This window comes from Mandrillus leucophaeus, unplaced genomic scaffold, assembly GCF_000951045.1.
Source record: "Mandrillus leucophaeus isolate KB7577 unplaced genomic scaffold, Mleu.le_1.0 Scaffold14, whole genome shotgun sequence".
Taxonomy (NCBI): domain Eukaryota; kingdom Metazoa; phylum Chordata; class Mammalia; order Primates; family Cercopithecidae; genus Mandrillus; species Mandrillus leucophaeus.
The window spans coordinates 2,014,113-2,028,336 of NW_012101365.1; the positions used below are offsets into that span (position 1 = coordinate 2,014,113).

General features: G+C 43.7%; 1 pseudogene; it reads left to right on the top strand.

The window, feature by feature from the left end:
• Positions 1-155: 155 nt before the first annotated feature.
• LOC105534943 overlaps positions 156-14,224 on the top strand; it is a 28,177-nt pseudogene continuing 14,108 nt past the window's right edge.

Here is a 14,224-nt window from a genome sequence, read left to right on the forward strand (position 1 = left end):
ATCCTGTTTTAAACTATGGTGTCCCTTTCCTTTGTCTTTTTTAGGTCTTTCCAGAATTGTTCTTTTTTAGAACATATTTCTATACGGCAGCAGTGGCTTTAACTGAATGTAATGTTTTTTAACCAATTCAAGTACTGTCTCTTATACACATCTAGATGTGTGGTGGCGGGCACCCTAGTGCCGCCCCAGTCTGGTTCCTGGCCTCTGCCGAGGCCCCCGAGCTGGAAGTGGAGATCGAGAGCCGCCTCGGCGCCTCGCTCCCAAGGCTGTCCCCCCGGGGAGGAAGGCCGGCCTGGAATGGGTACCCTCTGGCCTGGCACTCTTACTGGGCCCGGCCCGAGCCTCGGTGGACCCTCGGAAGCCCGAGCGGGCTTCGGAGCAGCGGCAGGGAGCTGGACAGAGGAAGCCGCCGGGGTCGACCCCCACCCACTCACCACGGCCTCCAGCCCACCACAGCTGGACCTTTTTTCCTTTTAAAAGGCAGTCAGTTCAGGAATTTCTCAAAAGAGAAATCTCGGGAGCAGTCCCTCTCCCACCCTCAAAAGAGGTTTTAGAAATCATTTCTTTAGCTGCAGGCGGGCATAAAACCAACTACCATCAATGGGTCCCCTCCTCCCCTTGCTTTTAACGTATTACATTCCTCTACATAATTATTTAAAGTCACGGGCAGAACGAACTTAAGGCTTTGTTAGTTTTGGTTTTTTTGTTGTTTTTTTTTAAGACCCCAGTCTCAGAGATTATTTAGCCAACCTCTGACCTCAAAGCTGGACAAAGCACACAACCTCTGTGCTCGGTGCCCAGTCCTTTGAGTTTGACACATGCTAGGCAGGAAAAAGGTATGACAAGAGTGGACGCAGGGGTGAAGGGAAGATGTTAAATCTTAAGTATTTACAAGACAGTGCCTTATAAATTTTCTTCTAATGTGACTCAGGCTGGAACTGGTTAGAGGTTACAGAGGGACGCTCCACTTCACGATAGCCCTGTGAGATACGTACTGTTGCTCCCATTTACGGATGAAAAAACTAGGATTCAGAGTTAGTGCATTTTACCCCGATCTGGCTGATGCTACAAGACCCGGGTATAATGGATAAAGGACTGGATTTCAAGTCAACAGAGCCCTACTGGTTTCGGCGTTTATCAACATTATGCCTTTGAGCAAATGTACCCTCCGAGTTTCCACATCTGCAAATTCTTAAATCTGTATCCCTGCTTCGCTTGACTAGCCTAGAAACAAAGAAAAAAATCCCTACTTCACCAGGCTGAAAGCCTAAAGTCTATAGAGACACTAAGAAGATACCGACATGCCCTTCAATTCCGTGATATCAGTGTCCTTAGAACAAGTTCAATTGAGTAAATATTTCCTGATTACTTAAGAGCAAAGCGTTGTTAGGTGCCTAGGGAAACAGACAAATCATTGATTCCTGTCTCCAAAAAGTTCACCGTTGAGCGAGCGGGTGAGCTACAATAAAAGCAACAGGTCTTATTAACAAAGGGCTGGGCAAATCCAGAGGAGAGTGTGATAAATTCCACTTCGCTGAGACTTCAGTGGAAGAACTAGAAGCTGGACCTTGGAGATTTGCTTGCTGTGTGCCAGACACATGTCGATTCAGAGGACAGCATTGAGTCTGGAGTGTGCAGAAGATAATGAGTCTGCAAAGGAAAGCTGGGGCCAGACTGAAAATTTCAGTGCCTCTCTGCCCTTATCCCCTCCAGATAACTCTCTTCTACTATCTTGCTTATTCCCCAAGACCCAGCTCAACCTCTACCTTCTTTATTAAATCTTCCTGATTACCACCCCTCCTCTGCACTCCACTGAATGTGATCCCTCCATTCTCTGAATTCTGTGACCCCAATAGATTGTACACTTGAGCACAGATACTTACAAGGTATTCCTTACGATACCTACATAATTGACAAGTTGAAAATTTGGGCAACTATAATTTTGTTTATCACAGCTAGAGCAAGTATGGTTCTGACACAAAGAATAAGGAAATTTATGGAGTATAAGGTGTAATTCATGCCCAGGGTCATACAGTAAGTCACAGGCTGGACTAGAATACCAGCCCTGTATTCTTTCCATTGAACCACAGGTTTCTGAGATATAAATTGGTAAATGTCTGATCTCTATGTAAAAATACTCTGAGGACTTATACTTTCAAGGGAAATCTCATGATTGTGGTTAAGCCTCCAGTCTGGAAGTTCTGAAAACTTAGTTTCATCCAAACCCGGGTGAAAATAACTTGCAGCAAAAATCTTATTTCATTATATCTCATGAGGAATATAATTACTCAGTGGATCAATATTCATATTGTTGTCTTCCTAGGTGAATAAGAAAACTTAGTAAAAAACTAATCATATTGAATGAAAAGGTGACTTGGTAAGTAAAATTATAAGAAGAAAGGTGCCTAGTTCCAGCACTTTGGGAGGCCGAGGTGGGCAGATCACTTGAGGTCAGGAGTTCAAGACCAGCCTGGCCAACATGGTGAAACCCCGTCTCTACTAAAAATACGAAAATTAGCCAGGCATGGTGGTGGGTGCCTGTAATCCCAGCTACTCACTCGGGAGGTTGAGGCAGGAGAATCTCTTGAACCCGGGAGGCAGAGGTTGCAGTGAGCTGAGATCATGCATCTGCACTCCAGTCTGGGTGACAGAGCAGGACTCCATTTCAAAAAAAAAGAAAGGTACCTAAGTCTGTTCAAACCAAGTTCTGCTGTTTGATCATAAAGGGCCCTGTATGCCATTAGAAAAAAAGCAGGCTTTATATTGTAGTTATTGGGGAATCACTGATCACTTGTAAACAAGAGAGAAATACAATCAGACCTGCTAAGCTGTTTCTCTGAGCCGCGTTTTTTTTTTTTTCCTGTGTACTCGATTTCTCCAAGGAGAAAGACTATAGACCCTGGGTCATAATGATCTCTAGTGAAAAACAGTGCATCACCCCCATGATGTGGTCCTAACCAAAAGTCTCCTTTACCTTTGTATTTTCAGCACCCAGCGTAATCCTGACACATAGAGAAAGCACTCAGAAATTGCTTGTTGACACTCTTAAGTTGTCTGTAAAGCATAAGATATGGTCAGTGTTTAAAATTTTTGTGATTCTTGCAAAGATCATGACAATACCAAAGCTCTTAAGGTATGTGCTCACCTCAAGATAGTGTAAAAGATTTACTTCTCTTTGTCTGTTTGCATTCTTAAAAGTCAGTAAGATAAAAATGTGTAAAAATGCCTATTTCATAGTAAATGTTTCACAAAAATGAATTCCCTTTCTTCTTAAAATTTAGTTTCTTCTCATCTGCCCCATTTGGATTTCATGTGCCCTTAGACTCACACTAGCACATGTGTGTACTTGCTACCTGTTGATTCCATTTCATCTGTCCTGAGGATTCTATGTGTGGAATTTTAAACTACAGCCACACCCTGTAGCTTACTTCATTGAAACATTAGAAACAGTCAGTTTTTCTTAAGGTGGCATTTTTGTAAGTAAGATTTTAGAATTTAAAAGGATATTAGTGTTCATAAAGTTAGAAATATCAAGAACATATATACATGGCAGAAGATGATGCTATAAAGTTAGACTAGACCACATCATTTTTTAAAAAGCAAGGTTTTATTCTGAAGTTAATGGGCAATCATGGAACATCTGTAAACAAGAAGAGAGATGTTCAGACTTGCCTTATAGAGCAGGTGTTCATCTGACTTCTGTTTGTACATTCGTAGCTATAGAGAGCTCATTCCTTACCAAATCTGCCTATTCTAGGAAATAGAAGTACTTCCTCAACAGAGCTGAACTTTTCTTTCTGTGATACATATTTGTTGGTAATCCTGGCCTCAGGAGTAACATCAGCCTTCTTTATACATAAAAACGAGGGAGCTAGGCATGATGGCTCACACCTGTAATCCCAGCAATTTGGGAGGCTGAGGCAAGAGGATCAAGGCCAGGAGCTTGAGACCAGCCTGGGCAACATGGTGAGACCCATCTTAAAAAAAAATAAAATTTGTGAGCACTGTGGCTCACACCTGTAATCACAGCACTTTGAGAGGCCAAAGCAGTTGGATCACTTGGCAATCAGGAGTTTGAGACCAGCCTGGCAAACATGGTAAAATTCCATCTCGACTAAAAAATACAGAAGTTAGCTGGGCATAGCACAATGCTATAGTCCCGGCTACTCGGGAGGCTGAGGCAGGAGAATCACTTGAACCCGGGAGGCGGAGGTTGCAATGGGCCAAGATCAAGCCACTGCCCTGCAGCCTGGATGACAGAGGGAGACTCTATCTCAAAAAATTAATTAATTAAAAATTTAACCAGAAATGGTGGTGCATGTCTGTAGTCCTAGCTACTTGAGAGACTGAGTTGGGAGAATCACTTGAGCCCAGGGGGCCAAGGCTTCAGTGACTTATGAATGTGTCTCTGCACTCCAGGGCGGGTAACAGAGTGAGACCCTGACTCTTAAATGTAGAAAGAAAGAAAAGGGTGTGAGCCAGATGAACTGGGGCGGGAAAGGAGTCTAAAAGTTCATAATTCTTTATTTTATTTTATTTTATTCTTTTGAGATGGAATCTTGCTCTGTTGCCCAGGCTGCAGTGTAGTGGCACAATCTCGGCTCACTGCAACCTCTGCCTCCCAGGTTCAAGCGGTTCTCCTGCCTCAGTCTCCTGAGTAGCTGGGACTACAAGTGCACACCACCATGCCCAGGTAATTTTTGTATTTTTAGTAGAGACAGGGTTTCACTATGTTGGCCAGGCTGGTCTCAAACTCTTCACTTTAGGTGATCTGCCCTCCTCAGCCTCCCAAAGTGCTGGGATTACAGGTGTGAACCACTTCACCTGGCCAATTCTTTTTTATTTTTTTTGAGACAGGGTCTCACTCTGTCACCCAAGCTGGAGTGCAGTGGGATGATCACAGTTTATTACACCCTTCACCTCCTGGGCTTAAGCCATCCTCCCACCTCAGCCTCCTGAGTGGCTGGGGCTACAGGCACACACCACCATGCCTGGCTAATTTTTTATTTTTTGTAGAGGTGGGGCGGTCTCACCATGTTGCCCAGACTGGTCTCAAACCCCTGGGCTCAAGTGATCCTTCAACCACAGCCTCCCACAGTGCTGGGATTACAGGTATAAGCCACCACACCTGGCTCTAAAAATCTATAATTCTGACATGAACTTTCTTTAAGGCAGCTAATTTACCTCCCTCAAAGTCAAATCTCTCTCCTTTTTCTCTGAAACAAAAATGAGATCCAACTTGATTCTAAACAATCTCCCTCTGACCAATTGTAATGTATTAGAACAGTCTGCACTCTGATGCACCTTTGTGCCCTACAAAATGTAATGCCCTCTCTCTGGAAATAAATCCCCACATATATGGTCAAATGATTTTCAACAAGGATGCCAAGACCATTCAATGGATAAGACACAGTCTTTCCAGTAAATGGTGCTGGGAGAATGGAATACCCAAATGCAAAAGAATGCGCTTGGGCCCTGACCTTACATGATACACAGAAATTAACTGAAATGGATCATAAGACCTAAAACTATAAAACTCCTAGAATAAAACATAGGGCAAGAGCTTCACAACATTGGATTTGGCAATGATTTCATGGATATGACACCAAAGGCACAGGCAACAAAAGAAAAACAAATTGGACTGTATGAAAATGTAAAACGTTTGTTTGTCAAAAGACACTATCAGAACTGGGGGCACTGGCGTGAACCGCTACTTATGAGGCTGAGGTGAGAGTATGGCTTGAGTCTAGGAATCAGACTGGGCAACACAGCAAGACTTATCTAGAAAAGAAGTGAGGAAGGGAGAGAAAGGAAAGAAGAAAAGAAAAAACAAAGATATGATCAACAGAGTAAAAAGGCAACCTGCAGGATGGGAGAAAATATTTGTAATTCAGCAACCAAAAAAACTCAATTGAAAAATGTGTAAATAACTTGAACAGATATTTCTCCAAAGAAGATATAAGATATCATCACTAATCATAAAGGAAATGTAAGTCAAAACTGCAATGAGATCCCACTTCACACCCATTAGGATGGCTATTAAAAGAAAAAGTTGAAGACCAGCCTGGGCAAGACAGGGAGACCCCATCTCTACCAAAACACAGAAAATAACAAGAGTTGGTATGAATGTGGAGAAATTGGAACCTTTGTACACTCATGGTGGAAATGTAAAATGATACAGTCACTGTGGAAAACAGTATAGTGGTTCCTCCAAACGTTAAAAATAGAATTACCAGCTGGGTGTGGTGGCTCACACCTGTAATCCCAGCATTTTGGGAGGACAAGGCAGGCAGGCAGATCGCTCAAGGTCAAGAGTTTGAGACCAGCCTGGCGAACATGGTGAAACCCTGTCTCTACTAATAATACAAAAATTAGCCAGGTGTGGTGGCATGTGACTGTAGTCCTAGCTACTTGGGAGGCTGGCGCATGAGAATCACTTGAACCTGGGAGGTGGAGGTTGCAGTGAGCCCAGATTGCACCACTGCACTCCAGCCTGGGTGAAAGAGTGAGACTCTGTCTTAAAAAAAAAAAAAAAAGACTTACCATGCAATCCAGCAATTTCACTTCTGGGTATATACCCAAAATAATTGAAAGCATGGTCTCAAAGAGATATGTGTACATCCGTGTTCATAGGAGAATTATTCACAATAGCTAAAATGTGGAAACAATCCCAAGTGTCCATTGGTGTATGAATGGATAAACAAAATGTGGTATATCCACATATTCAGCCTTAAAAAGGAAGGAAATTCTGCAATATGCCACAATGTGAATGAACGTTGGGGATGTTATGGTAAGTGAAATAAGCCAATCACAAAAATATATATACTGTATGATTCCACTTTTATTAGGTGATTAGAGCAGTCAAAATCATAGACACATTCCATCCTGGCTAACCCGGTGAAACCCCGTCTCTACTAAAAAATACAAAAAACTAGCCGGGTGAGGTGGCGGGCGCCTGTAGTCCCAGCTACTCGGGAGGCTGAGGCAGGAGAATGGCGTAAACCCGGGAGGCGGAGCTTGCAGTGAGCTGAGATCCGGCCACTGCACTCCAGCCTGGGCAACAGAGCAAGACTCCGTCTCAAAAAAAAAAAAAAAAAAAATCATAGACACAGAAAGTAGGATGGTAGTTGCCAGAGGCTGTGGGGAGGGGAGACTAAGGAGTTATCATTTAATTGGCATAGAGTTTCAGTTTTATCAGATGAAGAAAGTGGGCTGGGTGCAGTGGTTCATGCCTATAATCCCAGCACTTTGGGAGGCTGACACAGGTGGGTCTCTTGAGGCCAGGAGTTCAAGACCAGCCTAGGCAACATAGTAAAACCCCATCTCTACAAAAAAATTTTAAAAAATAAGCCAGTCACGCTGGCATGCACCTGTAGTCCCAGCTACTTGGGAGGCTGAGACACATGAATCCCTTGAGCCCAGGAGTTGAGGCTGCAGTAAGCTCTGACTGTGCCACTGAACTCCAGCCTGTATGACAGAGCAAGACCCTGCCTCTAAAAAAATCATTTTAAAAAATCCTGGAGATAGATGATGGTGATGGTTGCACCACAATATGGATATAGTTGACATCACTGAACTGTACACTTTAAAATGATTAACGTAGTAATTTTTTTTTTTTTTTTTGAGACAGAGTTACACTCGTCGCCTAGGCTGGAGTGCAATGGCGCGATCTCGGCTCACTGCAACCTCTGCCTCCTGGGTTCAAGCGATTCTCCTGCCTAAGTAGCTGGGATTACAGGCATGTGCCACCACATCCAGCTAGTTTTGTATTTTTAGCAGAGATGGGGTTTTACCATGTTGGCCAGGCTGGTCTTGAACTCCTGACCTCAGGTGATCTGCCTACCTCAGCCTCTCAAAGTGCTGGGATTACAGGCGTGAGCCACTGCATCCGGTCAACATAGTAAATTGTATATTATGTGTATTTCTACCACTTTTTTTTGAGGCAGGGTATTGGTCTGTCATTCAGACAGAGGCACAACCACAGCTCACTGTAGCCTCGATCTCCCAGCCTCCAGCCATCCTCTCACCTCAATTTTTTAATTTTTTGGAGAGAAGACAAGGTCTCACTATGTTGTCCAGGTTGGTCTTGAACTTCTGGGCTCAAGCAATCCTCTGGCCTCAGCCTCCCAAAGTGCTGGGATTACAGGCATGAGCCACTGCACCTGGCCCTTATCACAATTTTTTAAATGAGAGGAAACTGTTATGCAGTCTGATAGAGTTCTGGAGCTATAAAGTTCTATCCCTTCAAGGATCTCTCAGAAGTGTAAACAGATAATAATATAATTGCCACAATAAGGATATGTTTAAAGTATTATGAGTACACAAATAAGAGATCATTGATTTTGCGGGGGAGAGAATAACTTTAGTAGTGAAAGAATGATCAACAAAAATTTGGGGCCTAGTGCGATGGCTCATACCTGTAATCCTAGCACTTTGGAAGGCCAAGGCCAGGGCAGATCACTGGAGTCCAGGAGTTCGAGACCAGCCTGGGCAACATGGCGAAACCCCATCTCTACTAAAAATACAAAAAATTAGCCAGGCACATAGTGGCATGTGCCTGTGGTCCCAGCTACTCAGGAGGCTGAGGTGGGAGGATCGTCTGAACCCAGGATGGAGAGGTTGCAGTGAGCCAAGATGGTACCACTGCACTCCAGCCTGGGTGACAGAGTGAGACCCTGTCTCCAAAAAAAAGATAGTAAAAGACATTTGAGTCTTGAAGGGTGAGTGGACTTAGCCAGGTAGAGGAAACAGCATTCAAGACACAGAAGAGAAAAGGGGCAAGGCACAATTCGGGAACCTGCGGATAGTTGGCATCTGGGGGTGGGGGCACAAGGTATAGGAAATGGTACTGAGGAGATGAGCAGGGCAAGATCATGAGGCCAGTAATACACTTATGCTTAACTGAAAAGGTAGTCCTTCAAGGATAATGATGTAGTTATATTTGAATATTTAAAATATCCTGTTTTTTTCTGGAGAGGAAACAGCAGTGTGTGGAAAAGAATAAAAGAGCCAAACTGAAAGCGGGAGAAACAGTAAGGGATTATTGCAGAAAATCAGGTGAGAGATTATATAAATAGAAGCAGTAGGCCAGCACGGTGGCTCACACCTGTAATCCCAGCACTTTGGGAGGCCGAGGTGGGTGGATCACTTGAGCTCAGGAGTTGGAGACCAGCCTGGCCAACATGGTGAAACCCCATCTCCACTAAAAATACAAAATTAGTCAGTCATGGTGGTGTGCACCTGTAATCCCAGCTACTCGGGAGCCTGTGGCACAAGAATCACTTGAACTCAGGAGGCAGAAGTTGCAGTGAGCTGAGGTCACGCCACTGCACTGAAAACAAACCAACCAAAAAAAAGAAGCAGTAGGAATGGAAAAAGGGGCAGATTAGAGAGATATTAGTGATAGAATCAGTTAAGACAAATAATTTATTAAATGTGTTGCGGGTAGTGGAGATGAAGGTTTTCATGTAGAAGAGGTCATTCTCCAGGGAGATTTCACTAGTACCAACTAGTTGTTTCAATTCTGAGCAGCCAATAGTGGCTGCTGGTGTGCAGTTTAGAAAAAGAGCCTAAAGCCCAACCTAGGCACAACAAGAAAAACTAGTGAATTAGTAATGTCCACAATGGATGCAGAATAGGAGAGCACTGACACATGACAAATGCTTAACACTCCTACTCTCAGGCAGGGGAAACTTAAGAAGGTACTGTGTTTTGATGAATACATATGATGTGTTTCCATTTTTTGAAATTCCAGAACAGGAAAAATTAATCTTTGTTGATAGAAGTCAGAATAGTGGTTATCTCTGTGGAGGTATAGATATGGACAGGAAAAGATATGGGAACCTTCTAGAGAGTTGGAAATTAACTAGATCTTACTGAGTCATGGTCACACATGTGTATACTTATGTGAACATCCATTGAGTTATACTCTTAAATTTTATACTCCTCACTGTACAAATGTTTTATGTCAATATCAATAAAAAAGTGAAAAATGGGCCAGACATGGTGGCTCACGCCTGTAATCCCAGCACTTTGAGAGGCTGAGGCAGATGGATCACTTGAGGTCAGGAGTTTGACACCAGCCTGGCCAACAAGGTGAAACTCCGTCTCTACTAAAAATACAAAAATTAGCCAGGCATAGTGGCGCAGGCCTGTAGTCTAAGCTACTTGAGAGGCTGAGGCAGGTGGATCACTTGAGGTCAGGGGTTTAACACCAGCCTGGCCGACACGGTGAAACTCCGTCTCTACTAAAAATACAAAAATTAGCCAGGTGTAGTGGTGCAGGCCTGTAGTCTAAGCTACTTGAGAGGCTGAGGCAGGAGAATCGCTTCAATCCAGGAACTAGAGGTTGCAGTGAGCCAAGATCACGCCACTGCACTCCAGCCTGGGCAACAGAGAGAGACTTCGTCTAAAAAAAAAAAGTGAAAAATGTTAATAGTTAATACATGTTAAACATATAATAAATGTTTAAGGAATGGCAAGTAATCCGATATCACATATAGAGAGGAAGAAAAAAATGGTTTGCAGAAAACTGGGAGATAAAGTTGGAGAGATGGAATGACAATAGATTGTAAAAGGGCCTATGCAGTGGCTCACACCTGTAATCCCAGCACTTTGGAAGGCTGAGGTGGGCAGATCACCTGAGGTCAGGAGTTCGAGACTAGCCTGGCCAACATGGTGAAACCCTGTCTCTACTAAAAATACAAAAATTAGCTGAGTGTCGTGGTGTGTGCCTGTAATCCCAGCTACTCAGGAGGCTGAGGCAGGAGAATTACTTGAACCCAGGAGGCGGAGGTACAGTGAGCTGAGATCACGCCATTGCACTGCAGCCTCGGTGACAGAGCAAGACTCAGTCGCAAAAAAAAAAAAAAAAGGTCTTGGGAGCCATATTAAGTCACTTGGACTTTGGACTTGATCCTGCAAACATTCAGGGGAGCATCCAAAGTTTTGAAGTAGGGGAAATATGTGCTTGTATCTCTGTTTTGGAAAGTAAACTGGAGGCAGTGCAGAGTTGGCTTTGAAGGGAGGAAGATGGAGAACAGATTCTCTGACCCAGATAGGATCTCAAACCCCATATCTTGTTGGCTAGAGGAATATCAGTTTTATATTAATCCTTGGAAATCATGAAAGGGAAGAGAATTTAATAGTTACCTATGAAAGCACTTGATGAGTAACTTCAGTAAACTTCAAATATCTTTATTTAAAATAACATAACTGCCCGGGCACGGTGGCTAACACCTGTAATCCCAGCACTTTGGGAGGTCGAGGTGGGCGGATCATGAGGTCAGGAGATCAAGACCATCCTGGCTAACACGGTGAAATCCCGTCTCTACTAAAAATTCGAAAAATTAGCCCGGTGTGGTGGCGGGTGCCTGTAGTCCCAGCTACTCGGGAGGCTGAGGCAGGAGAATAGTGTGAACCCGGGAGGCAGAGCTTACAGTGAGCGGAGATTGCACCACTGCACTCCAGCCTGGGCGACAGAGCGAGAATCGTCTCAAAATAAATAAATAAAATAAAATAACCACATTGCAAAATTTTGAACCCATAGAAAAATGACATAAATTACCCACAATCCCACCATAGTACTGTTTGGTATACTGGATTTCCTACCATTCTCTTTTTTCTTTTTAACAGCTCTTCAAGACGAGGCAGCTGGCCTATGCTGATAGGAGGGTACCATGGTCTAGGTCAGATCTGGAGAGACATAACCAAAAGTAGTCACTAAGCTTATTTTGGCAGGAGCAAGACAAAATTTAAATAAAAACCAAGTCAGAAATATGTGTCAAAATGAGCAAGCGGGCCAGGCACAGTGGCTTCTGCCTATGATCCCAACACTTTGGGAAGCCAAGGCAGGAGGATTGCTTGAGCCTAGGAGTTTGAGACCAGCTTGGGCAGCATAGCAAGACCCAGTCTCTAAATAAAAATTTAAAAAATTAGCCGGGTGTAGTGGCACACCCCTAGTTTAAGCTACTCCAGAGGCTGAGGCGGGAGGATCACTTGAGCCTAGGAGTTTATTACAGTGAGCTATTCTTGCACCACTACACTTCAGTCTGGACCACAAAGTGAGACCCTGTCTCAAGTGGGGGAAAAAAAAAAGGAGGAGGCAAAGAGCAAAGATACAAAGGTGGAAAAGTTCAAGAGTGCTATAGAAAGGGCCGGGGAAGTAGAGATAATTAATATATACAAAAACATAGAAAGAATGGCTTATACCTAGTATTTGCTAGCACAACAAGGTGACTATAGTCAAAATAATTCAATTGTACATTTAAAAATAACTAAAAGAGTAAAATTGGATTGTTTATAACACAAAGGATAAATACTTGAGGTAATAGATACCCCATTTACCCTATATGATTATTACACATTGCATGCCTGTATCGAAATATTTCAGGTGACTCACAAATATATACCCTTACTATGTACTCACAAAAATTAAAAATTAGTGTTATAGGCTAACCAGGCATGGTAGCATGTGCCTGTAGTCCCAGCTACTCAGGAGACTGAGGCAAGAGGATCCCTTGAACCTAGAAGTTTGAGGCTGCAGTGAGAGTTGTGATTGTGCACTGAACTCCAGCCTGCAGTCTCCAGCAAGACTCCATCTCTAAAAATAGAAAAGAGTGCTATAGGCTGAATGTTGGTGTCCCCCCAAAATTCATATTTTGGAACCTAATACCCAGTGAGATAGTATTAAGAGATGGGGTCTTTTGGGAAGTGATTAAGTCATGAAGGTTTCATCCTCATGAATGGAATTAGTGTCCTTATAAAAGGAGGTGGAAGGAAACTGTCTTGCCCCTTTCACCATGTGAAGGTGCAGCAAGAAAGTGCCATCTTTGAAGGAGAGAGTAAACCTTCTTCAGACACTGAATCCGCTGACACCTTGACCTTGGACTTTATGGCTTCCAGTATTGCTCCAGTGAGCAATACATTTCTATTGTTTATAATACCCAGACTAAGGTATTTTGTTGCAGCAGTTAAACAGACTAAGAGAGAGAGCTATCCATGGCAGATGTTATAGTTTGGCTCTATGTCCCCACCCAAATCTCACCTCGAATTGTAGTTCCCATAATCCCATGTGTCATGGGAGGGACCCATTGGGAGGTATTTGAATCATGGGGGGCAGTTACCTTCATGCTGTTCTGGTGACAGTGAGTGATTTCTCACAAGATCTGATGGCTTTATAAGGAGCTTTTTCCCCTTTTGCTTGTCACTTCTCCTTGCTGCTGCCATGTGAAGAAGGATTTGCTTACCCTTCCGCCATGACTGTAAGTTTCCTGAGGCCTCCCCAGCCATGCTGAACTGTGAGTCAATTAAACCTCTTTCCTGGCTGGGCGCGGTGGCTCACCCCTGTAATCCCAGCACTTTGGGAGGCCGAGGCAGGCAGATCACGAGGTCAGGAGATCGAGACCATCCTGGCCAACGTGGTGAAACCCCAGCTCTACTAAAAAGAATGTAAAAAATTAGCCAGGTGTGGTGGCATGCACCTGTAGTCCCAGCTACTTGGGAAGCTGAGGCAGGGGAATGGCTTGAACCTGGGAGGTGTAGGTGGCAGTGAGCCAAGATTGTGCCAATGCACTCCAGCCTGGTGACACAGCAAGACTCTATCTAAAGTAATATAATTTTTTTTTTAAGGGGAACCTGTGGATCACTTGAGGTCAGGGGTTTAACACCAGCCTGGCCAACACGGTGAAACTCCGTCTCTACTAAAAATACAAAAATTAGCCAGGTGTAGTGGTGCAGGCCTGTAGTCTAAGCTACTTGAGAGGCTGAGGCAGGAGAATCGCTTCAATCCAGGAACTAGAGGTTGCAGTGAGCCAAGATCACGCCACTGCACTCCAGCCTGGGCAACAGAGAGAGACTTCGTCTAAAAAAAAAAAGTGAAAAATGTTAATAGTTAATACATGTTAAACATATAATAAATGTTTAAGGAATGGCAAGTAATCCGATATCACATATAGAGAGGAAGAAAAAAATGGTTTGCAGAAAACTGGGAGATAAAGTTGGAGAGATGGAATGACAATAGATTGTAAAAGGGCCTATGCAGTGGCTCACACCTGTAATCCCAGCACTTTGGAAGGCTGAGGTGGGCAGATCACCTGAGGTCAGGAGTTCGAGACTAGCCTGGCCAACATGGTGAAACCCTGTCTCTACTAAAAATACAAAAATTAGCTGAGTGTCGTGGTGTGTGCCTGTAATCCCAGCTACTCAGGAGGCTGAGGCAGGAGAA